Source organism: Furipterus horrens, unplaced genomic scaffold (assembly GCF_987537825.1).
Source record: "Furipterus horrens unplaced genomic scaffold, mFurHor1.1.pri manual_scaffold_5, whole genome shotgun sequence".
Classification (NCBI taxonomy): Eukaryota; Metazoa; Chordata; class Mammalia; order Chiroptera; family Furipteridae; genus Furipterus; species Furipterus horrens.
In genome coordinates this window covers 120309276-120321444 of record NW_028327175.1, presented here as the reverse complement: position 1 = coordinate 120321444, position 12169 = coordinate 120309276, and the positions used below count along the sequence as shown (strand labels likewise).

The following is a 12169-nucleotide window of genomic DNA, read 5'->3' as shown; positions in this document are numbered from 1 at the left end:
GAACTAAAATGATACCTTAATGAATGTTCTCAATAATGGCCCTACACCCACAATAAGAGATGATCCCAATATATCTTATAGTTTAAAAACAACCTTCTATTCTTCCTTCAAAGCCCTCCCCAAGTTTCAGCTCCTCTGTTCTCCCAGTGATTCAGTTCGTTGTGTCCCGGTGCTGTGTAATAAGTCTTTAATGCATATTAATTAGTTGAATAAAAAAGTATAGCTCTGAGTTGGCTTTTTACTGCTTTTGCTGACATATCAGATCTACTCCCAACCCCAAAACAGGAACAACAAATACTCTGTAGTCAGTATGCATCCACAGCAAGCCAGGCAATCAAGGCCTAAATCAGTGGCTGACACTACCCCCTAGAGGTGGAACGAAACATCACAAAACACTCCAGCGAAGATCTGAGTTTCTCAGGCCCTGGGCAGACAGTAGCAAAACCGTGTCACACTGGAGGGGTTGCTCAGTTGGTTGGAGCGCTGTTCCATAAACTGATTTTGGGCTCGATCCCCTGTCAGGGCACATACCTAGGTTGTGGGTTTGATCCCTGGTCGGGGTGCACACAGAAGGCAACTGAAAGACATTTCTCTCTCCCTCTTCCTCTCCCTCTCCGCTCTCCCTTCCTCTCTCTCTAAAGCAATGAAAAAATATATACTCAGGTGAGGATAAAAAAATCATATGCCATGCACATATGTATAAGGCAAGAAGAGTTTACTTTATTTCTCAAAGGCCCTAGACTTACACTTATTAATACGCGACCCTGATAGGTACCATCTTTTACTGCTCACAATATATACCTTGAGATTTTTTATTTAGTTTCAGGGTTTGTAGAATATCGATGCAGACCCAGATTCTAGGATTTCATCCTGGACTTCATGAATGCAGTATGCCGTATCTTTAGAAAATGTTTTTCTTACATAACTATCTAAAAAATCATTTTCAATACATATCTGTTAGAAACTAAGTAACATGTCTTTTGATTCTCAGAAAAGTTACCTTGTGCAATGTGTATTATAAACTAACTTTTAGGCTGGCAAATATAAATGTTCTCTTTTTTTTAATCTTCAATAAGTTCATTTTAAAAGAAAACTGTACATTAATGCGATAAATGAAAAATTTTTATCACTTGCCATAAATAGAAAGCAGACATAAATTTGGACCTACTAAAATAGCATGTGTTTATGAGCCACCTGCAGTGCTGTGCAATTCTGCAAAACACACTGGGAAACTCACTGCCAGCACTTCCTGGCCACACAACCCTGCCAGGTGGACAGCACTGACCTCATTTTACAGATTAATCTTTTCACTCAATATTTACTGAACACCTATTCTGGAGACGTGCAGTGAGTACATCAAAGTCTCTGCTATCATGGCCCTCCCATTTTAGTGAAAGGAGACAGCAGATTTAAAGAAAGAAAGAAAAGTAAATCTGTAGTACGTCAGGCAGTGCTAAGTGCCACAGAGACTAGAAGAGGGAGTGCGGGAAGGAGGGAGGCACTATGTTAGCCAGGGGGTCCGGACGGCCAGAACATGGAGACTGAAGGCAACGAAGGAAAAGAACCCTGCGGGAACCTGGACAAAGGTGGCAGGAACGGCAAGTGCAAAGGCCATGAGGCTGGAGCAAAGAGCACGAGGCACGGGGGTGGGGTAGTGGGGGGGGGGGCACATGGTCAAGGCCATGGTGAAGACTGCAGGGCGGCCAGGAAGCTGTTGGAGGGGGTTAAGCAGGCCTCATACCATCTCAACTAGGTTTAAAGTGAGGCAAGTGCGCTGAGGCTGGTCGCACCCTCCTTGCCTCATTGCCCTCTTCCTGAGAGCTTGGGTTGGGACTCAGGCCTGTGAGGTCCCCTGGAAACAAGTCTGCAACATAAATAGCCTCTAACTCTTAAGGAGGAAGAAAGGCAGGTCCACTTTCGTACTCCCAGGCTGATGCTGAACTGATTTAGGGCTGCCATTACCAGTCAGAGCCTCTCAGTCCCACAGGGCCAGCCACCTGGCCTCATGGGAGGGGAGGGGCCGCCGAGGGGGGGGTTCACCTCCTCCAATCTCTGCCTCCAGATCCGAGACCCTTTCCTTCTAAGGGAATGAACCTCCCAGAGAACATCCGCCACCAGGATAAGCTGGATGGCCTGAATGGACACTCCCCCCTCCTCCCAGGGCAAGCACTCAGGTGCCCCTTCCTATTAATTCCACAAATATTTCCTGAGCTTCTCCTACGGACTGGGCAGCTGAGCTAAGGGCCAGAGACAGACCAAGATTAATGTAATCTGACACTACTACCCTCTCCGACCTCATTTACACACACACACACACACACACACACACACACCCCTACACCCTGGGCCCAGTAGGCCTTCAGGCTGTTTCTCAGAGGGACTGAACCCCTTCCTCTCAGGGCTGTGGTACTTGCTGCCTCCCCTGCCTAGAAAGTTTCCTCCTGGCTCCCGGGCATGTGGCCCTTCCTTGGGGCCTGTCCTGGCTACCCCAGGCCTTCTTAGCCTCCCCAAAGAGGTAGCACTTCTTACCTCCTGTAAATGCCTGTGTTTCTCCACTGGGATGCCAGACCCTTGAAGACAAGGCTGGTGCTAATTCCCATTGCTGTATTTCCCAGCCCCAAGCAAACACAAGAGCTTACAAAGTATTTGTGGAAACGAAGGAACAAAGGGAAAAGAAGGAACGGAAGGCAGGAAGACAGCATCCCTGTGGTCGAGGAAGTTAGAGAGGAGGCCACTGAAAGGCAACTGTTCCCATGCCATGGGGTAGGTGCCATCAAGAGGAAGTACCTGTGCCCGGGGGTTGCTGACAGAGGACACAGGTGATTGGAGGCTCTACAGAGAGAAGACAGTGTGTGGAACTGTAAAGGTGCTTACTAGGTGGATGGGGGAGGGCAGAAGAGGGCCAGGGGGGTGGGTATGGGAGGAGGGACGGGGAGAGCATCCAGGCCAGGAAGAGTGCGTGCAAAAGTACAAGCTAGAAGGCCCCAGGGAGCCTGTCTGGACGCTGGGATGGAGAGTGGTCAGAGAGTGTTGGTTGATCCCTGGGGACAGCCTCAGGGAACTGGCTTGTGACATTTCAGGCCTGCTTTAAGCCTAATGAGGGGCAATACCTGTTTGTGCCAATGGCCCATGCTGAGTGGCGGGAAAACCCTAAGGAGTGACATCTCATGCTCAAGTCCAGGGTAGTTCAGTGAGGTTCAGGAGTTCCACATTCAATGTTCTCACACACGATAGTCAAATTCTCACCACATGAGATCACACAGATCAAGGAATATAAAGGAGACAGTTCGTAGTATTTCCCTCTCACCCCCTCCCCTCACCGACCACGTGGGACCTTGGTCCTCTCCTCTCTCCCTCTTCCCCCCACCTTCCCCCTTTCCTTTCTACCTTCTTTCAGGTTTGCTGAGCACCTCCTATTGAACATATTAATTCAGTGGCAGAGAGAGGAGTGTGCTTGGAGCAAAAGGGACACACTTTGGAAGGGGTGCACATGCAAATGAGTGGAGAGTAGGAGGGACAAGAAATGACAGAGGGGCTGGAGCCAGGGGCAAGGGGAGCAGCGGATGATGCGGGCCGAGCAGGCCGGACCACCAAAGCAACACAGGCTGCAGCAGGGCGTTGTGCCCGTAGGAAGCCACTGTGTGTTATTGGGCTAGAGGGTGGCCGTTGGGATAGAGGTTGGGGTGGCCCAGAGTAGGTGCTGGGGAGCAGGCAGGGAGCGGCTGCAGGTGTTCAGACAAGAGGGAGAAGGCAGGGAGAAGATATTTTAAAGATGAAGGCATAGGATTTGGCAATGGGCTGGAAAAAGGAGGCGAGGGAGGAGAGGTTTTGAGGATGACTCTGAAGTTTCTGGCCTGTGTAATTGGACGTTGGTGGTGCCACTCTCAGAGAGGTGAAGGCTGAATTTGGTGTGGGGCAACTGTGTTGAGACTTTGAGACTTTGAGGCACCCAAGAGGAGCAGCTCATGGCTGGCAGTTGGATGAACAGGTTTGGGGTTCAAGGCTTCATAGCACTGTGAGGACACCCCTTCTTACCTTGTTCACCCCCCTCCCAGCTGGGTGACACCCTCCCTCAGCTGTGTTCCTGAAGCAGTCTCACAGACCGCCGTCTGGCAGAGTATGTATCAAAGCCACCACGGAAGCAGGCCTAGGCGTGTGTTGTGGGTGCTGAGCTATGGTCCCAGGTCACTCACTCCTCAGCTGCCAGGAGCTGTGGTGGCTGGCAGATCACAGCTGTGTCCCTTCTCAAGAAGCCTGTTTTGCCCAGCTTATATCTACTCTCTGATACTGGTTGATGCCAAGGGTACAAAGACCCAGGCTTCTTGCATCAGATGGAACACTCTGAAGGGCCACCATGCCCTGTGGGATCCACAGCCTCATCACAGTGCAGCTCCTGCCTCTGCCCAGACCTGCTTTCCCCGCCCCTTACAGATATTGTTCCTGAGAGTCCTCCCCGATTAACCTCCTGCCCAGATGTCTCCAGCCCAGAGTCAGCTTCCTATGGACCTAGGAGAGTATGTCTTTCCTGCTTGACTATAAGCTCCTAGAGCATCACTGAGTCTTGTCACATCAAAGGCCACTGCTAAATGCACTTTGAACTGACTGGGCAATCCTGACTCAGCCGGGACTTCCCACCGTGGTCCTTAATTCAAACTGGACAGACCCAAGTCCCAAAAGTACAACAAATTCCTCAGACCACAGACCGCACTTTTAAATTCTGCATTATGGTTGCCATGGCCCTCAGTTCCTGGGTCTTCGTTCAACAGCTGAGCAGCAAGTGAGATGGTCAGGATTAGCTTACTGAGCCCAGTGCATGGGCAAGAACCCTGTCCTGCTTGTGTGAATGGAAGGCGTACCTGTGCCTGAGTTTCCTCAGCTGTCACACTGGAACAATGGCCCAGCGGTACTGTTCGCAGTAGCTAAAGACTGGAAGCAATCCAATTGTAGGGATGACCCTTGGAAACATTTTGCTAAGTGAAAGAAGCCAGACACAAAAGGCTACATATTATATGATTCTATTTATATAAAACATCCAGAATAGGCAAATCCATAGAGACAGGAAGTAAATTAATGTTTCCCAAGGAATGGGGAGTAACTGCCAAGGGTACAAGGTTTCTATCTGGGGTGATGTAAATGTTTTGGAATTAGATGGTTGCAGGGCATTGTGAATATACTAAATACTGCTTAATTATACACTGTAAAATGGTAAATTTTGTGTTGTGTAAATCATATCTCAGTATAAAGATGCAAAAAAGGGGGCATGATAATTAAAAGCATCCATCTTATAAACATAAAATGCTTATTAGACCATTGCCTGGCATATACATGCTCAGTAAATGTTAGCAACAAAGATGGTACTGATTAGAAATATTAAGAAGTTTCTAATCATAATGGCACAAAATTTGAATTCCTAGTTACCCTAGACCCAGCTTCCTGAGCTAACCCTAAGCCATTTTATGCCACAAAGTGAACACCCACCTGAAATTCATGCAAAGAAAAGACAGCATAAGGTCATTAAGGATGCAGCTTCCCTTTTCCGCATGGGAAGTGGCTGAGTTAACCTGTTTCTGGGGCGAGCAGCTGGGTATAGGATTTGGGCAGCCTCCGGAGAGGGCTGCCATCACACCCTCAGAGCAGGCACCAGGCTGGTGACAATCACAACCTTGGTTGTGCACCAACCCACAAACGTGTCATCACAGGGGCAGGTAAAGAATGACATCAGGCTGGCAGCAGATTAAGGGGCTAGATGACAGAGCAGTTGGTCTGCACTAATATAAACAGTGCTTTTATAATGTCTCCACTGGTGTGTTTGTCAAAACAGGATGGCTTCAAGCTAGTGAGGAGGTCTAGGAAGAGAAACTGGCTGACAGGAGAGAAGCCAGGCACATAGGCTGCAGGAGAGATGGTATTTCATTTGTGCTGAGGAGGAAAGGAAGTGGTTGGAAGAGTCTTCCAGCCCCTAAAGGAGCCTGGGTCCTCTGAATGTGGGTTCTTAAGAGCGGCACAGCAACCCACAAATTCCACCGTCTCTCAGCCTCCTGCTTGCTCCTCCAACCCACAGCCCACCACAGGGATTTGCCCTAAAACAGAGATCTCCATAGCCACCCTCATTAAAAACCTGCAGCAGCTGGCGAGTAAGGTGACAGAGGGACTCTGGGGAGTCGTGTGGCAGTACCCACTAAAACAAGACAAAATGATCCCTGCGTAGCTCCAATCTACTCCGACCCAGCATTCCACTCCTTGGAATCTGCTGGAAAGACTCACACAGGTGTGCGAGGAGGAATGTACAAAATGCTAATACCCTCCAAGTGAAAGATGGATGCATAGCCCTCAGTCTGTCCGTACCATACTGTAATGAGGTTGTTTTTGTTTGTTTGTTTACGATCTAGGTTTATTTGAAACACCAAGGATGGACCTTGTACAGTTCAGGGAGGTTTGGCAAGTTACAAGTTACAAAATCACATTACAGAACAACACATTCATAATGACCACATATTGTTAAAATACACACATTCCAAAAATACTACATATATTTTATGGATACACTTGGGTACATAAGTGCACAGAGAAAGGTCTGGGAGGATGCATGCCAAGCACATGACAACAGTTACTCCAGGAGGGGAAGACTGGGATCAGGGAGAGGAAGGAACAGCAAAAGGGTTTTAGCCCCATCTAGAAGGTTAAGAATAATTTTCTTAAGGAAGCTGTTTTCAAGTATTACTGTATAACTAATGGCTTCTATCCACCCTACCTCCCTTTTCAAAAAGGAAAAAAAAAAAATCAATGGTTCCACATTCCGAACAGATGCAGGTTGACATGGCTTCCCCCCAATTAGATTCCTATATGTACCTGTCAGCCCCAGGTCTTGCCAGGTTTTAAGCTTAATTCCTGACCCTCCTCCTACAACCTGATCCCACTCTCACTCCCATTACAGGGATGACCAAACTCTTTCTGGCTGCTCAGACCAAAACTTAAAGTCCTTCTTGATTCCTCTCTTTTTCTCCCACACACATCCAATCCAACAACAAGTCCAAGTGGCTCTACCTTTGTGATGCTCAGGACCCCGCACCTTCTCTTCACCTTCAGCGCTACGCCCAATACCAGCCACCACCTCTCCACAGGAATTCTGCAGCATCCTGACTGGCCTCCCACTTCTGCACTCGCACATAGCCACAGGGAGGTCCTCTCCAACTCAAAATGCTCCCACAGCTCCTGCCTCACACAGACAAAAGCCCAAGTCCTTAAAAATGGCCATAACACCTTTTCTGACCTGGCTTTACCCCTCTGTCCCCACCTCCTACCACCTTGCTCCTCATTCTCCCTAATTCAGCCACATAGGCTATGCCCTCAGGACTAGTCCTTGCTGTCCCCTGTGCCAAAATGCCCTCTTCCCTCTCACTTTGTTTTTTTAAGACTTTATTTATTTATTTTTAGAGACAGGGGAAGGGAGGGAGAAAGAGAGGGAGAGAAACGTTGATGTGTGTGAGAGAAACATTGATGTATGAGAGATATCTCAGTTGCCTCTCACAGGCCACCAACTGAGGACCTGACCTATATAACCCAGGCATGTGCCCTGACTGGGAATCAAACTGGTGACATTCCGGTTCATAGGCTGGTATTCAGTCCATTGAGCCACACCAGCCAGGGCCTCTCACTTCCTTTAGTCTCCACTCACCAGCTCAGTGAGGCCTCCCTGAGGACCCTATTTACCACACAAGCTCTCCCAGCATTCCCAAACCCCTCCTCTGATGTATTTTTTACTTATTTGCTTAATGTGTGCCTTTAAGCCCTAGGATATGAGCTCCACACAAGCATGGGTTCAAGCCTGTTGTGTTCACTGTGAATCTACAGGACCCAGGACGATGCCTGGCACACAGCAGGTACATGACAGACACTCGCTAAGTGAACGCCTGAATGAGTGACACAGCTTTCTCTACCAGGCCCAGTCTGCATCATCAACCTCAGCTCCCACACGTATTCTTTGCTTCTCTCACAATGAACTACTTGCTGGTTCCTCAGACTCTGGTATACGCTCATGTGTCTGCACCTGTCCTTACATGCCTCGCCTTACCTATCCATTATTCAAGCTGCAATGCCATTTCCTCCTTGACACCCTGGCCAATCCACTTCCCACTCTCTATCTTGTCGGTGAGTTCAAGACCTCCTCTGGACTCCTGTAATTTCCCTTTTTTTTTTCCAGAATTCATGAAGTCCTACCATTTGTAGAATCAATTACTTGATGCTGGCCACATGGGGCTGACATATTTTACCTCACTGAATTATCACGAAAACTGATAAAGTATGTATCATCATCTTCATTTTACAGCTGTGGGAACAGAGGCAGAGTCACCGGTGAAAAAGTACAGAGCCGGAATTTGAACCTAACTTCACGAGACCCCAAAGTCTGTGCTCATCCTCTTAAGTACCCTCAGGTCCCTCCACAAAGCCGTGGTTGTGTAATGGCCAAATCACCAAAAATAAGCAAACTGACCAACCAAGGACCTCGGAGCCCTGGTCTCGGACTGGCCCTGGTGAACGCACACGGTGGGCCTTTGAGCTCCCAGGCCTGAGGCGCTGTCCAGTGCTCACCGAGAGCGCCACAAAGGGCACCCTGGGACACTGTAGCCGAGCATACAGAGCAGACTGCTAATACTAAGAGCTTCAGCATCAGGCAAAACCGGGATGAAGTTCTGGTTCCTTTACTTACTAGCTGTGTGACTTGGAGCCTCCCTGCCATTTGTAAAACATGCTGCTGGACTCTGGACATCGCCCTGTCCCGTGGCCACAAATCACGTCCAGGCAGTTCGACCCCACTGCTGCCCACAGATGGCTGGACCTGGAGCAGGCACCTGACGCAAGCAGGGTCAATAATCCTGGGAATTTGGACTAAAAGGTTCAGGGAGGGTCTGACCACTCTCTTGAAAGAGGGAGAGTGAAGTCAGGAGTTGCTAGTGGGACAATCTTGTGCCAGGAGAACTGAGAAACAGAGAAAGCTGGCTTGTGCCAAGTGACAGTGACACAGATGCTGACAGACATGAAGGAAGAGCCATCGAGAGAGGGCCTCCTAGAGCCCCGGGGGACCCAGGCTCTGGCTTGCCGTTCTCAAACCCTTTCTTGGCATCTTGACACGCAGATGCATCACTGCCCTTGGCCTCTGTGAAGCACCTACTCTTTAGATATAATATAGTCCCCCTTCTACTAAAGCTAGATTGAGTTTTGTTTTTAACTGTCCTAATACAAATATTTACTTTGCAGACTTGTTATAGGACACAAAACTAATACATGAGAAATGCTTACCTCAGTGCCTCGCCCATGGTAAAAACGTCCAGTACATGGTTGCTAATGTTGTCATTATAATAAAGCCACAAGGACATGCTATAACAGGGACTGGACAAATTAATCACCTTGCCCAGTCATCTAAATTGCTCTTCCTCTAAAGGGTGCACGCCATGGGTTCTGTCCTTGCTCCTATCCCAGGCCATAAGTTTATCAATAGCTGGATCTGGCTGTTGAAGGCTGTTATATTAATTCTGTGGATGACATTCAGATGGTAGTCACACAGAATAAACTGAATGATGAAATCTGGGTTCAGATCAATTTCTACAGCCTAGAGATGGATCAAAAACAGCTTGACAAAATGCATCATGGCCAAGGTAAAAGTTCTATACATGGAGAGGCACTGGGAGAAAGGTCTGGCTCAAGAAAAGTCCATGAGACAAAGACAGGGCCTTAGCTAACATGCTCAGTATGAGCTAAGAGTGGTGTCACTATCAAAAACTGCCACCACCCCGTGCACACACAGTGGGTATATTAGAAATTGTGTTAGAACAAGAGAGAGGAAGGGAACTAACATGTTTTAGCACCTACCATATGCTAGGCCCCACATTAAACATTTAACACACTATTTCAATTGATACTCTCATTAATCTATGATGTATTACGATCATTATTCCCAGTTGGCAGGTGAGAAAGCTGAGGCTTAGATAAGTGAAAGGATTTCACCAAGGTAGCAGAAAGAAGAGTCAGTACTTGAACCCAGTTCTTTTTAGAAAGTACACCCCATCCCTATATTCTACACTGGTCAGTTCATAGTTGGAATATTCAGTTTGGTTCTGACACAGTGTATTTTTGAGGAACGTAAACTTATCCAGATTAAGATGACCAGGAATGTGGAAACTCTAGAAGTCACCTTCAAGAATCAAGTTGGGAAGACCAAGAGCAAGTACACACATTAGCCTTTCCTATCCAAGTCCACAGAAATGACACCATTTAAAATCCACAAAGCATAGAAAAACAAGGAGGGGTGCCGCTGGCAAACATTGAGAGGCCCCTGAGAAACAGATGGCAGACAGAAGTGGACTAATGAAAAGAAACAAGCCAAAGCAGAGGTTCGGAAGGAATGCCGTGAATGAGGAAGGTGAGCGTGGGCTGCTCCAAACATACAGGCAACACACTCTCCAGGGCAGGAGAGCACCTGAATCGAGGGTCAAAGTCTGACTGATGACTCTTAGGGGATGCCAGGAGGGTGTCCTCTGACCCACCCAGCGGTTAGGAGATGTGCCTGGGGGTCTCTGGGACAGAAAGGCAAAACAGACCCAAAAGGAAATGGGAGATTCTGTGCTCAGAAGACAAATTATTAGCATCACACTTCTTGCAGCAAGTTCTGCCCCTCTTCCCGCAGTCCCTAGCAGCAAATTAGAGTAAAAAGAACCAGCACTGACAGAGAAGAAAAGAGATCACAGGACACGGAAGAGGACATATTCACAAGTTACCAAACATTCCAGGAAAACTCACACCGTGAAAGAGAGGGGCCAACTCAAAACACAGAAGAACTAACAAACAAAAAAAACAAATAACAATGCAAGCAGAGACATTTAAAATATGTTTGATATTCTCAGAAAGATAAGAAAGGGCACTGACTCCTTCAAACAAGAATAGCCTATTATGGGAAAGAATTAATTAGAAATCACAAATAAAGATTTAATTAGGAGGATCCAGTCAAGATGGTGGCATAGGCAGACATGGCTGGCCTCTTTGCACAACCACACCAAAATTGCAACTAAAATATAGAACAACCATCACTCAGAACTGTCAGAAACCAAGATGAATAGAAGTCTGACAGCTATGGAATTAAACCATATCCATCCAGACTGGTAGGAGAGGCGCTGACGCGGAACAGTCTGGTTCCACACCCACACATGGTGCATAAAAATTCAGGAGGGATATCTCAGGAATGAGAAATCGCAGCCCCACACCAGGCACCCCAGCCCAGTGCCAGGAAGATAAGTCCTCACAGCTTCTGGCTGTAAAGACCAGCAGGGATTGAGGTGGTGGAAGAAACTGCTGAAGTCCCAAGCAGTTCCCCTTAAAGAACCCACACACAAGATTCACCTACTCAGACTCATTCCCTCTGAGCTCTAGCACGGAGACAGCAGCTTGAAAGGCACCAGTGGCATAAAGGGAGGAACTGAAGTGTCTGGTATTAAGGTGAGCAGAGGCCATTGTCCTTTTACTGAACCCTCTCCCAACAGAGCCACAGAACTGGCAAGCAGGGCCATATCTGAGTCTCCATTAACCTGGCTAACTGTTTGACCTGCCTTGGAGATCCCCAGAGACTTTGTCCACCAAACTTAGGGACCCACCCAAGCTTCTTTTCCATATGAATGACTGGTCTTGGCTCATGTTTCACAACTTCTTAAATCCTCTCAATCAAGCCAATGGCTGGCCTCAGTGAGCCCCAAGCCCAGCACTAGCAGCAGCCAGCCTAGATTCGCAGCTTGGCTTCGCCTGGGAATCTCCAAGCCCAGCACAATTAGCAATCAACTCAAATTGCTTTATAATTCAGGAAGGGTGGCCTCAGACAAAAGAAAAGTGGGGGCTGACCCTGGCCTGCACCACCCAGGAAACCCCAGGGCCAGCACACCCAGTGGACAGCTACAGACCACATCAGAGCACCACCACCCTGCCCCTGCTCAGCTGATCCTCCACGGAGGGCAGAGGTTGGTAGTCAGTGGTCACAGCCAGTCCTTGCAGCTGACTGGCCTGGATACAACCCTCCCATTGATCTGCCAACAGCAATCAAGGCTCAATCAACTACAAGAAGAAGGTGTACTCAGCCCATGAAAAGGGCACACCTGGGTACCCAGCTTGGGTGATAGGTGAGAAGCTG

At 48.1% G+C, this 12169-nt stretch overlaps 1 protein-coding gene across 2 annotated transcripts in view; it reads right to left on the bottom strand.

Annotated features, from left to right (window-relative positions):
- KATNIP (katanin interacting protein) overlaps window positions 1-12169 on the bottom strand; it is a 190297-nt gene that overhangs the window by 146149 nt on the left and 31979 nt on the right. The window lies entirely within an intron of this gene.